The sequence below is a fragment of the Sphaerodactylus townsendi genome, linkage group LG10 (genome assembly GCF_021028975.2).
Source record: "Sphaerodactylus townsendi isolate TG3544 linkage group LG10, MPM_Stown_v2.3, whole genome shotgun sequence".
Lineage (NCBI taxonomy): Eukaryota > Metazoa > Chordata > Lepidosauria > Squamata > Sphaerodactylidae > Sphaerodactylus > Sphaerodactylus townsendi.
This window is the reverse complement of record NC_059434.1, coordinates 86,304,465-86,316,856: the sequence shown is the minus strand read 5'-3', so window position 1 is coordinate 86,316,856 and position 12,392 is coordinate 86,304,465.

The following is a 12,392-nucleotide window of genomic DNA, read 5'->3' as shown; positions in this document are numbered from 1 at the left end:
CTGCCAGCCAGAGTAAGCAATCTTAGCCTCGAAGGACCAAGGGACTGATGAAGTAGAAGGTAGTTTCGTGTGCGTTTGTGTAAGAAAAAGAGCCACACCTCTTCTCAGATGATGCCTCCCGTTGGCAATTTCTCTAAATGCTTTAAAAAAAACACATACCACCTTCCAATAAATTTCAAATTAATCAAAGCAATGCGCTGCCACCACCTACCCGCCTCCCTCAACTTGTGTTCCCACTAGGAAGGCTGTTTCCCAGGAGGAGAAAGTCATTTTGAAAGGCTGTGAGATGCCACCACTGAAGACACGTTCCATGACTGGTGCCATTGCTGCCAAGATCTCCAGGGCTCTCAAGAAGACGCTGCTGCTGCTGCTGGTCCTGATCTACACCAGCTTCCTGGCTGGGATCCTCTTCTTCATGGTCTTCTCCATCCCGTTGCCTCTGGCCACCTTGAGTCACCACCTGCTCCCGGCCGTGATCCTCTTCGTGGATGCCCTGGGCCCTGCTATAGACGTCTTCTGCAATGATGTCCTGGGAGCCATCTTGGTGTCATCCGCGGGTCTATTGCTGCCCTTTACAGCCGGCTATTGCTTATACCAGTTCTTGCTGCCCAACTATTTTGAGCTGCTGAAACTCATGTGGTGAAGGCAGGACGAGGGGCAATGCGGGACTGGAGCCTCTCCTCAATACAATACAAACATTGGCACCCCGGGATGACTCCGCCTTTCCCTTTCATTCTGCATGTGTGCTGCTTGGGGAAGGGGCTATGGCTTAATAGCAGAGCATTTGCTTGGCTCCCAGAAGGTCCCAGGTTCAATTCCTGACAATCCCAGGCAGTTTATTATTATTATTATTATTATTATTATTATTATTATTATTATTATTATTATTATTATTATTATTATTATCATCATCATCATCATCATCATCATCATCATCATCATCATCATCATTATTTGTTATTTGTTATTTGTTATTTGTTATTTGTTATTTGTTTATTTATTTTTATTTGTTGAATTTATAGGCCGCCTCACCCCCAAAGGGCTCGAGGCGGCTCACAATATAGCTGTTCTCTAAGACAGCAATCAGTACAAATTATATAACTTAAACCCATTAAAACTTGAGCAGCAGTTACTAAAGATAAATACAATTAAAACAACAGAAGTTGTTAAAAACAGGCGCCCGATCTTATATGCCGCTCTCCCGAAATGGCTCAGAGCGGCTCACAGCATTCATACAATGCAACGCAGTATAAAAATTACTAGCCAGCTCAATGAATATCTAATTATTAAACAATAAACCCACTAGCAAGCTAAAACTCACATGTGACCGATAAAAATCCTTACATGCAGGGGTGGAGCGAGGGAGAACTGCGCCTGGGGTGCGTGCCCGCTCTGCGCCCCTGCCGTGGTGCCACCCGCACCCAGAATGCCCAGGAATGCCCCAGCCACGCCCCTGCTAAGGCATGCGCCCATGGCGTCGCACCTTCCCCCCCACTCCATTGGCGCTACACCATTGCTTACATGCTCCCATCCTCCTAGGAGATTCTGGCGATAGTACAGATGACACTGAAAGACAGTGGGGAGGCTTTGGCCTCAAGTGAATGCTTGGGGAAATAGTTCAGATTTACAGGCCCTGCGGAACTCTTTCAGATCCCACAGGGCCCTAATAGACGATGGTACAGCATTCCGGCAAGCAGTGTCCAGAGCAGTAGATTCTCTGGCCCTGGTTGAGGCCAGACGTATCTCCAAGGGGCCAGGGATCACCAAGAGATTAGCCTCCAAGGAGCAGAGGGTCCCGTTAGGGCAGAACCGGGAGATGCGGTTCCTAAGTTATGAAGGTCCCAGCCCTCTAATGGCCTTAAAGGTTAATACCAACACCTTAAACCTGATTTGGAACTCAACTGGGAGCCAATGTGGCGAGCGGAGAACTAGTGTAATGTGCTCCCATGATGGTACACCTGCCAAGAGCCTAGTGTTGCACCAGCTTCAAACGCTGAATCAGGGATAAAGGAAGGGAGGCCAACGTAGAGAGAGTTACAATAGTCAAGTCTAGAAGTAGGGGATGTGAAAGACCTGTCTGAGGTCCCTTCCGCACACGCAAAATAATGCGTTTTCAAGCCACTTTAACAACTGTTTGCAAGTGGATTTTGCCATTCCGCACAGCTTCAAAGAGCACTGAAAGCAGTTTGAAAGTGCATTATTCTGCATGTGCGGAATGAGCCTTAGATGAAGTGTTTGGATTTATATTCTGCTTTTCCCAACCGTAAGGAGTCTCAGTGCGGCTTACAAACTCCTTCCCTTCCTCTCCTCTACATGAAGCCTGCTGGGTGACCTTGGGCCAGACTTAGTTCTCTCCGAACCCTCTCAGCCCCACCTGCCTCACAAGGAGTCTGTTGTGGGATGAGGAAGGGAAAGGAATGTATAAGCCACTTTGAGACTCCTTACAGGAGAGAAAGGTGGAATATAAATCCAAACTTCTTCTCCTCCTCCTTCTCCCAGAAACATATGAGAATACTGGATTGCTGGAGTTTATTTGTTGCTTCTGTTCCCAAAAGCTGTTTGATATTGTGGGTTTCACTGCTGACTTTTTGACTGGCCGGCTGCTACCTTGGATTGTGTCCTTTTCGCCTTAAAAATGTTGCCTTGAAATAAGCAAATGTACTCATACGCACACACACACACACACACACACACACAGAGGGAGAGAGAGGGAGGGAGGGAGGGAGGGAGAGGGAGGGAGAGAGGGAGGGAGGGAGAGAGAGGGAGGGAGGGAGAGAGAGGGAGGGAGGGAGGGGGAGAGAGAGAGGGAGGGAGGGAGGGGGAGGGAGGGAGGGAGAGAGAGAGAGAGAGAGAGGGAGGGAGAGGGAGGGAGGGAGGGAGAGAGAGGGAGGGAGAGGGAGGGAGGGAGAGGGAGGGAGGGAGAGAGAGAAAGAGGGAGGGAGGGGGAGGGAGGGAGGGGGAGGGAGGGAGGGAGGGAGAGAGAGAGAGAGAGAGAGAGAGATCTGCCTGTGAGGGTTCCCATTCTGGGGTAGTGCTTAGAGTGTTGGATTAGGATCTGGGAGAACCAGATTCAAATCCCCACTTCGCAGTGGTGCTCTCCGCCTGAGCTTATGTCGGGAGTGCTTGGCTTGTGTGTTCCTGCATTGCAGGGGGTTGGACTTGATGGCCCTTGGGGGTCTCTTCCAACTCTATGATTCTACCTGACAGCATTGTTGTAGATGACAGCATGTTGTAAACCACTTCAGGTCCACTTTGTGGGGAAAGTGAGTTGTGAAGGAAGTAAAAATTTTTAAAAACTTGGAAAACCTGCAGAATTTTGCTTGAATGGCAACCATCCCTGAGCCAGCGCAAGAACTGTACAAAGTGCACAAATGTGCCCTTCATACGCAACAGTCTGGGTGTGTCTCTTGACTCTCCCCCCTCACAGGTGTGCTAGGTTTTACACATTCCAATGGCATTCCTGAGGGTCTGAGGACTGGGACAGTGGAATTCACTGCCTCGGAGAGTGTGGTGGAGGCTCCTTCTTTGGAGGTTTTTCAAGAGAGCCAGGAGTGCTTTGATTGCATGTTGATGGCCCTTGGGGTCTCTTCCAACTTTATGATTCTATGACTTCAACTGGTACCATGCCATAGAGTCCGTTCCCCAAACCATCCATTTTCTCCAGGGGGTGAGATCTCTGTAGTTCCTCCAGATCTGCAGACTTCACCTGGAGGTTGGGAAACCTACCCCTGCGCCTCCAAGTCGGACTGCTTATCCCTCAGCTTGTGGTCCAGACTATGGATCAGCCCCAGTGAAAAAGCATGGTACAATATCTATGCCAGGGGTCTTCAAACTATGGCCCTCCAAATGTTCAGGAACTACAATTCCCATCAGCCCTGCTACTTGGCCATGCTGGCAGAGGCTGATGGGAATTGTAGTTCCTGAACACCTGGAGGGCCATAGTTTGAAGACCTCTGATCTATGCCCTGCAGTCACTCGCAATGTTTCCTTCCGGGGCTGGCATAAGAACATAAGAACAAGCCAGCTGGATCAGACCAGAGTCCATCTAGTCCAGCTCTCTGCTACTCGCAGTGGCCCACCAGGTGCCTTTGGGAGCTCACATGTAGGATGTGAACGCAATGGCCTTCTGTGGCTGTTGCTCCCGATCCCCTGGTCTGTTAAGGCATTTGCAATCTCAGATCAAAGAGGATCAAGATTGGTAGCCAGAGATCGACTTCTCCTCCATAAATCTGTCCAAGCCCCTTTTAAAGCTATCCAGGTTAGTGGCCATCACCACCTCCTGTGGCAGCATATTCCAAACACCAATCACACATTGCGTGAAGAAGTGTTTCCTTTTATTAGTCCTTTATCTTCCCCCCAGCATTTTATTTTATTTTATTTGTTTGTTTGTTTATTCTTTCGATTTATAAACCGCCCCATCTCCTAGGGGCTCTGGGTTCAATGAATGCCCCCTGGTTCTAGTATTAGACTTGGGTCCAACCTTGGGTTGCCCGCTGAATTAGGGAAGGCCCACAAATGGTTCAGCAATTTAGTTATTAGTTTTTAGCCTGGCACTTGCTGAAAAGGAATATCCCCACCCCCACCCCCATATTTTGCCAAATGTTCCATGAGTTGTTTTTCCTGACTGTCAGCCCTCCTCTGGGTAGATAAATTGAACCCTGGGGAGTGTGGTACAGCCGCCCCGCTGAGAGATCCCTCCCGTCTCCGCTGAAGTCATCCAAAACACGGGGAGAGTCTGGAGAATCCCAATTAAAAAGGAGTAACCTGATCGAAGGCCGTGCCAGCCGTTTTGGCGAGGAAGCATTAGCCGGCCGCGTATCTCCTCTGCCAAAAGTTTCCACCAATACTTTCCACGGTAGATAATGGCAGCGTAGGGAGGAGATTGTGCCGCCCGCCACAGGTGCCTTTCGGCTCCAGCCTGCCAAATGTCGCCACAGTGCCCCCTGCGAGTGGCAGCGCCAAACAGCACACGGCTGCACCAGCGGAGACCAGAAAGGATGCCTCAGGGCCCTGTTCTTGCCTAACTCAGAATTTGTCAGAATGGATGCCAAGTTGCAGGCACTCCTGTCCAGCTAGGGTTGCCAATTGGAGCTTAAACCCATTAACCCACTGGCATAATGCCCATTGGGCAAGGTGGGCAGCTGCCCAGGGCATCACCTTGTGGGGGGCACCAAAATGCTGCGTTCATTTTTGGGTATTTTTAGTGGTTTTCCATTTGTGGCCTGCAGGGGGCGTAGGTTTGGGGCTAGCGGCACCAAAATTTCAGTGTATCATCAGGAGACTGTCCTTATGATACCCCCCAGGTTTGGCGAGGTTTGGTTCAGGGAGTCCAAAGTTATGGACTCACAAAGGGGGTGCCCCTATCCCCCATTGTTTCCAATGGGAGCTAATAGGAGATGGGGGCTACAGTTTTGAGGATCCATAACTTTGGCCCCCCTGAACCAAACTGCACCAAACCTGGGGGGTATCATTAGGGCAGTCTCCTGGTGAGACCCTGAAAGTTTTGAGACTGTGCCTTCAGAAATGTGCCCCCCGAGCCTGCATGCCCCATTGACAGCAATGCTGAAAACTCAATGCAGAACTAAGATTCTTGGGCAAATTTCTAGGATGTTCTTGCAGGGGGCGCATTTTTGGATGTATCAGCACCAAAATTTCAGGGTATCATCTGGAGACTGTCATGATGGCATCCCCAAGGTTTGGTGCAGTTTGGTTCAGGGGGTACAAAATTATGGGCCCCAAAAAAGGGTAGCCCCCATCTCCTTAGCAAAGAATGGGGGATGGGGTACCCCCTTTGAGGGTCCATAACTTTGGACCCCCCAAATCAAACTGCACCAAACTTGAGGGGGGTCCCATTAGGACAGTTTTCAGATGATACCCTGACATTTTGGTGCTGATACATCCAAAAATGCGCCCCCTTCAGGAGCATCCCAGAAATTTGCCCAAGAATCTTAGTGGACCCGGGAATTACAGTCCAAGAGAAAATGAATTCGCAGCCAGAATCTAAAAGCCCTCAGCCAAGCGGCTGATTCCAAGGAGTTTTGAGCTAACTCCAGACAAAGGGCTGCATAGGGCACGCAATTTGGGGATTAGCTCCCATTGGAAACAATGGGGGATGGGGCACCCCTTTTGGGAGTCCATAACTTTGGACTCCTTGAACCAAACCTCACCAAACTTGGGGGGTAGCATAAGGACAGTCTCCTGATGATATGCTGAAATTTTAGTGCTGATATGTCTAAAAATGCACCCCCTGCCTGCACCAATGTCCTGGTGCAAAACATTTTTTGGTCGTGGTGGAGTCGCCGACCATGGGGCGGGGGGCATCCAACTCAGGTTTTGCCCAGGGCTACTGTTTGCCTTGTTACACCCCTGCATTAACCCATGCATCTAATAAGAACCACAATCCCAGAGTGGCTAATTCTCAGGAGTTGTATTAGAACCAACAGACGGAGAACCTTTCACCAGGTGAGCTGGAAGATCTGGATGGAGAAGGGAAGCAGGATGTACCTGGTGAAGTAGAACACCATAACTGGTGGGAAGAGGGACAGCACCAGAGCGAAGAGAGAGGGCAGCAGCCGGCCAAAGAAGCTGTCCAAGACGGGCCGGGCCGACTGGATGAAAAGGAGCGAGGAAGGGATGACGTGGTCATAGATGATGAAGAAGGGAAGGAGGATGAAGAAGACCAGGACAAAGACGATGCGGAGGAGGAGGTCGCAGAAGAGGATGGTTAAGATGATGGAGAAAATCTTCCGTAAGCAGCGGAGGATGCCTCCAGGTGTGATGCGGAGGATCATATTCCTGCCAGGTGGGTCTCCAGGGATCACTTAGCTGCGATCGCTGCAGTGGGTTCTGCTCAGATGTGGTGCTACCCCTGGAAGAAGAAGAGAAGAAGAAGAAGAGTTCGGATTTATATCCCCCTTTCTCTCCTGTAAGGAGACTCCAAGGGGCTGACAATCTCCTTTCACACACACACACACACACACACACACACACACACACACACACACACACACACACAAACACACACACACACAACAAACACCCTGTGAGGTGGGTGGGGCTGAAAGAGCTCCAAAGAACTGTGGCTAGCCCAAGGGCATCCAGCTGGCATGTGTTGGAGTGCATAAGCTAACCTGGTTCACCAGGTAAGTCTCCACAGCTCAAGTGGCAGAGCGGGGAATCAAACCCAGTTCTCCAGATTAGAGTGCAGCTGCTCGTAACCACTACACCACGCTGGCTGGCACAGGGGAAAGAATTGGGAGAGGAGAAAATTAGGCAATGAGAATTTCAGGCCACCTGGTTGCTGAGCATGTTCAAAGACCTGTATTCCACCTTTTGACACAGATCTCCGAGGCAGTTTTTTAGACCACAGGTGGAGACCCCACAGAAAGAACATAAGAACATAAGAACAAGCCAGCTGGATCAGACCAGAGTCCATCTAGTCCAGCTCTCTGCTACTCGCAGTGGCCCACCAGGTGCCTTTGGGAGCTCACCTGCAGGAGGTGAAAGCAATGGCCTTCTGCGGCTGTTGCTCCCGAGCACCTGGCCTGTTAAGGCATTTGCAATCTCAGATCAAAGAGGATCAAGATTGGTAGCCATAAATCGACTTCTCCTCCATAAATCTGTCCATAAAGCACCAGGACATTCCAGTCACGGGTTTCCCCGGCAACTCCTCTGTTTTGGCACTCCATCCGTTTTCCTTAATTTTTAGGTTGAAATGTTTAAAACTTCCCCATTGGATCTCCCCATCCTGAGTCACCATTTTGTCAAAGAAATGTGTCACTTGGCAGATGGGGGTTTTGTAAGGCCTGTCTGTCCTCTCTCCACATGCAAAACCTGAAATCCTAAAATGCAAAACCTGAAATGCTGAAATGGTGAGATTTTAGGATTTTTATTGCTGGACTTAGTCCCACATCCAATCTCATTTTGTAGCTTCCCCCTGGCTGGAAGGAGCGCGGGGGTAGAATACAAGGTAAGAACATAAGAACATAAGAACAAGCCAGCTGGATCAGACCAGAGTCCATCTAGTCCAACTCTCTGCTACTCGCAGTGGCCCACCAGGTGCCTTTGGGAGCTCACCTGCAGGAGGTGAAAGCAATGGCCTTCTGCGGCTGTTGCTCCCGATCACCTGGTCTGCTAAGGCATTTGCAATCTCAGATCAAGGAGGATCAAGATTGGTAGCCATAGATTGACTTCTCCTCCATAAATCTGTCCAAACCCTTTTTAAAGCTATCCAGGTTAGTGGTCATCACCACCTCCTGTGGCAGCATATTCCAAACACCAATCACACGTTGCGTGAAGAAGTGTTTCCTTTTATTAGTCCTAATTCTTCCTTCCAGCTTTTTTAATGGTTCTAGTATTGTGAGAAAGAGAGAAAAAATTCTCTATGTCAATATTTTCTACCCCATGCATAATTTTATAGACTTCAATCATATTCCCCCTCAGATGTCTCCTCTCCAAACTAAAGACTCCCAAACGCTGCAGCCTCTCCTCATAAGGAAGGTGCTCCAATCCTTCAATCATCCTCGTTGCCCTTCTCTGCACTTTTTCTATCTCTTCGATATCCTTTTTGAGATGTGGCGACCAGAACTGAACACAGGACTCCAAGTGTGGTCGCACCACTGCTTTATATAAGGGCATGACAATCCTTGCAGTTTTATTATCAACTCCTTTCCTAATGATCCCCAGCATAGAGTTTGCCTTTTTCACAGCTGCCAGGCATTGAGTTGACATTCCCATGGAACTATCCACTAAGACGCCCAAATCCCTTTCCTGGTCTGTGACTGATAGCACTGACCCCTGTAGCGTGTATGTGAAGTTTGGATTTTTTGCCCCTATGTGCACATCCAATCTCATTTTGTCCCACATCCAATCTCATTTTGTAGCTTCCCCTGGCTGGAAGGAACACGGGGGTAGAATACAGGGTAGCACACTGTCCTCCATTTAATCTTCACAACACTGTGAGATAGATTAAGCTAAGGGTTGGACTGAAGTTGCACGTGAGTCACGATTTGAACCCAAGTCTTCCATGTCCTGGTGGAGTTGTCTCGGTTCCAAGGTGTTGCATTCAAGTGAAATGTTTGGCACTTCCAACACTATTGCCCACTCCCCTAAGACTTAAGGGAATTCTACAAAACCAGAGCAAAGACCAATTACCCACTGGTGTTCTGGCGTGCAGTGGGAGCAGAAGCGTGCCAAGGCAGGAAATCTTGTCCCAACACGCTTGCTCTTTGCAGAGCACCGAGAGAGGAGTCAAAAAATCTTGTCCCAACGTGCTTCCTATTTGCAGCAAGCTGAGCGAGCAGGCGCTCGGGGCAAGGTTTCTTTCACACTTCCTTTTGCCCCGCACATGCTTTTCGCTTTCCACAGGGAAAGGGAGAGACCTTCTGGGGCACCTTTTCGTGCCAGAGCAGGGCGAGGGTGGGGAACAGCCTGCGGTGGGTAATCAGCCAAAAATTTCCCAATTCCCCGTTTATCTTTCACACAGTCCTGGAAAAGTCCCATGTCAGCCAAACATCGATGCCAGCAGTAAGTAAACGTGGAGCTCTAAGAAAAGCTGCAGCAGAGCAAGATTCGATCCAGTAGGACCTTCAAGACCAATCAGATTTCCACAGAATAAGCATTTGGGTGTCAAAAGTTTCCCCGGGTCCTTATAGGGCAGTGGTGGCGAACCTTTTCGAGACCGAGTGCCCAAATTGCAACCCAAAACCCACTTATTTATCGCAAAGTGCCAACACGGCAATTTAACTTGAATACTGAGGATTTAGTTTAGAAAAAACGGTTGGCTCTGAGGCACGCTTTACTCTGGAGTAAGCTTGGTGAAGCAACCGTGCAATGCTTTGGATGGGTGAATCACGACCCTAGGAGGGTTTACTCAGAAGCAAGCCCCATTGCTAGCAGCCGAGCTTACTCCCAAGTAAAGGATCATGCACAAGCCAGCCTAGATGTGTGTGTGGGGTGTGTGATTTTCTGCCTCCCCCCCACATGATGAATTCTGTGCTCGTGTGCCCACAGAAAGGGCTCTGAGTGCCACCTCTGGCACCCATGCCATAGGTTCACCACCACTGTTATAGGGACACCAGATCTTACTTGTGAAGGGGCTTTGACTCTTGAAAGATTCACTGGAAATCTGGTTTGCCTTTAAGGTGCGACTTGAATCCTGCTCTTCCACTGCAGACCAAGATGGCGACCCACTCAGAAGAAGAGCTCAAGGGCCCCGACCGCAGCCTCTGCTCTGCCCGTCTGCAATCTTCCTCAAGTGCTCTCGACAGAGTAACATCCTAGAGCTGAGATGAAACTATATCAGTAATTTATTATTTTTGCTGTGACCTGAATGGCTCATGCTAGCCCAATCTCATCAGATCTTCTATGCAGGACGGGCCCTGGTTTGAATATGGATGGGAGACCATCAAGGAAGTCCATGGTTGCTATGGAGAGGGAGACAATGGCAAACCACCTCTGTTCCTGTCTTACCTTGAAAACCCCACAAAGTTGCCATAAGTCAGCTGCAACTCAGCGTTGCTTCCCACCGCCAATATTTTTTCAGTTAAAAAACAAAGCAGAAATGTCAAGAGCCCTGAAATGTCCTCCAGAAGATGCCCTTTTCTCCAAAAGTCTTATTGGAGAGAGGTCATGTTAAAGTTAAGAACATAAGAACATAAGAACAAGCCAGCTGGATCAGACCAAAGTCCATCTAGTCCAGCTCTCTGCTACTCGCAGTGGCCCCCCAGCTGCCTTTGGGAGCTCACAGGCAAGATGTGAAAGCAATGGCCTTCTGCGGCTGTTGCTCCCGAGCACCTGGTCTGTTAAGGCATTTGCAATCTCAGATCAAGGAGGATCAAGATTGGAAGCCATAGATCGACTTCTCCTCCATAAATCTGTCCAAGCCCTTTTTAAAGCTATCCAGGTTAGTGGCCATCACCACCTCCTGTGGCAGCATATTCCAAACACCAATCACACGTTGCGTGAAGAAGTGTTTCCTTTTATTCGTCCTAATTCTTCCCCCCAGCATTTTCAATGAATGCCCCCTGGTTCTAGTATGGTGAGAAAGAGAGAAATGTGAAGAGCCCTGAAATGTCCTCCAGAAGATGCCCTTTTCTCCAAAGTCTCGTTGGAGAGGGGTCATGTTAAAGTTCCCCGGTTCAATCCCCGGCATCTCCAGTTGAACGAATCAGGCAGTCGGTGACATAAGGAACCTCCGTGTCTGGAAAGCGGCTGCCAGTCAGAGTAGGCAATACTGACGCTGATTGACCCAGGCTCTGCTTCGATGGAAGGCAGTTGCCTTTCCTGCATACAGCTTTGGCACTTTTTGCTTTCAGGCAGGGGCGTAATGAGGCAAACCGGAGCCCTGGGCAAAACCTGAGTTGGATGCCTCCCCCATGGGCGGCCCCCCACCACGACCATTTTTTTTTCATCAGGACGTTGGTGCATGCAGGGGGTGCATTTTTAGACATATCAGCAACAAAATTTCAGCATATCATCAGGAGACTGTCCTTATGCTACCCCCCACGTTTGGTGAGGTTTGGTTCAAGGAGTCCAAAGTTATGGACTCCCAAAGGGGGTGCCCCATCCCCTATTGTTTCCAATGGGAGCTAATAGGAGATGGGGGCTACAGTTTTGAGGGTCCATAACTTTGGCCCCCCTGAACCAAACTGCACCAAACTTGGGGGGTAGCATAAGGACAGTCTCCTGATGATACTCTGAAATTTTGGTGCCGCTAGCCTAAAAACTGCACCCCCTGCAGGCCAAAAATGGAAAACCACTAAAAATACCCCCAAACGAACCCTGCATTTTGATGCCCCCCACAAGGTCGTGCCCTGGGCAGCTGCCCACCTTGCCCAATGGGCATTACGCCCCTGCTTTCAGGTCCTTCTTGCTGCCGTTTGATTCGACTAGGGGTGGTTCTCCAGCCAAGCCAGATCAGGGGCTCAGTTTGATCTTGGCCATTGCCTGCTCAAGAGGCAAGACCCCCACGATCACCGAGCCAGACCCCTGTGAGAATATGCAGGAGGGGACAATGGCTGAACTTTCCTTGGGCTGACAAAAGGCCTTGAACTAGCTCTGAAATCTAGCCTATCAGGGGTCACGTCACCTATCTAGCCTATCAGGGGGTCATAGTTCTGCATAGGTCTGATGACTCAACAGCCATGGAGATGTTTTTCCTCAGCATGAAAACAACATGGTGAACCAGCTGATGTGTTTGTTTGAATCCAGATGTGCTTCACTGCACAGCATCAGGGCCAGAAAAGGGCGGAGGTGGGGGAAAGAGCTGGTTTCCCTCATATCCAGTGGCGTACCTGCCTAGGGACAAGAGGGGTCAAATGTCCCCAGGCGCCCCCTTGTGGAGGGCGCAAAAATTGCAGGTTCATTTGTGTGTATTTTGACTTTTTTAGTGT